At 39.6% G+C, this 1,392-nt stretch overlaps 1 pseudogene; it reads right to left on the reverse strand.

Annotated features, from left to right (window-relative positions):
- Window positions 1-223: 223 nt before the first annotated feature.
- Window positions 224-1,392, reverse strand: LOC146907154 (uncharacterized; annotated as a pseudogene).

A 1,392-nucleotide genomic window follows, 5' to 3' on the forward strand; every position in this document is an offset into this window, starting at 1 on the left:
CCCTTGTTCACTTTCTTCTTCTCTCTTCTGTCATCCCAGAGGCAGACCAAGCCTCCGCCATCAACACCAACGCCACCGCCGCGCCTCCGCCATCACACCGGCGACCTCACGTTTCAACCGTCGGCGGCGCCACACCGGCGACATCACGTTGCAACCTTATCTGCAACATTTTTTTTTTGTTTTCTTTCCCTTTCCTTCTGTTACTTTTACTGCGATGGAGACATCAGCCGTCGTTAGCATCAGCGAGGTCTTTAATCGGAAGCAGGACATTTGTACAAGCTGAAAATTAACTCCAAGACCGATTATCGGAATAGATGTGAGGTTGATAGTAGAGATCGTAGTGAGGGCATTTTGTATAGTTATGCATATATGTTGGAGGTTGATCTGGAGAGTACGGTTGCACATGAACAAGGTTGTATTAGTTTCAATATGAAAAGAAACAAAGTGAGAGGTGGGGGGAAGAGTATAGTTATATCTGAAAGCTTCACAATTTCTGGATTGAAACAGTTTGTAGAGATTATTGTCTCTAAAAACACAATTAGAAGTAGCATTACCACCGTGATACTCAGGAGGACTTACAATCTCAAGCTCAAACTCAAACCATTTTCCTTTGTTCTGAAATTGGATCATTTTGGCTTCAATGGATCACCATCACAGTTAGGTATTGGCAATAAGCCAAAGTCCTGGAGTTCTGTGGTAGTGAAAGGAAAGCTGATACCACAACTAAAGGAAAGCAATAAGCCAAAGAGATTTGGCTTCATTTGATCACTGCACTAAAAGCATTTCCAACCATAAATAACATGTTTTACAATCGGCAAGTTTATCACACCTAAGGACGGACAAGTTCTAATTTATGAAAAAATAGTGGTCACGCATGTGTAAAAATGTGGTCATACAGACCATATATTTGGTTATTTTTAATTTACATGTGAAAAAAAAAATCAATTCGAGCCAATTTGTCATTGATACATTCAAAGTTACCACCATCCATGTACTTTAGATTATTAAGGGCATCATATTTTATGTTGTTAGGTCAGATATGAGAATGACGGCCAATTTTGAATGCAGGGAAAAAATGGTTACGCCTTTGACAAATTATGGTTATATTGTTCGTTTATTTGGTTATCTGTAACTTACATGTGAAAAAAAATCAATTCAAGCCAATTGTCAGTGAGACATTCTAATTTACGAAAAAATAGTGGTCATGCATATGTAAAAATGTGGTCATACAGACCAGATATTTGGCTAGTTATCTTTCTCAGGAGTAAATAATATCGTTTTAGGCAAAATATATACATGCGAAGATTTCCCCAATTTCCAACGAAGACAACCACTGCAACGACCTCCGTCCACCACTACCGGCTCTCCCCTCTCACCGTCGTCCCTCTCCAT

The sequence above is a fragment of the Medicago sativa genome, chromosome 7 (genome assembly GCF_051527215.1).
Source record: "Medicago sativa cultivar Bolivia chromosome 7, Bolivia_mono, whole genome shotgun sequence".
In the NCBI taxonomy this organism is placed as follows: Eukaryota; Viridiplantae; Streptophyta; class Magnoliopsida; order Fabales; family Fabaceae; genus Medicago; species Medicago sativa.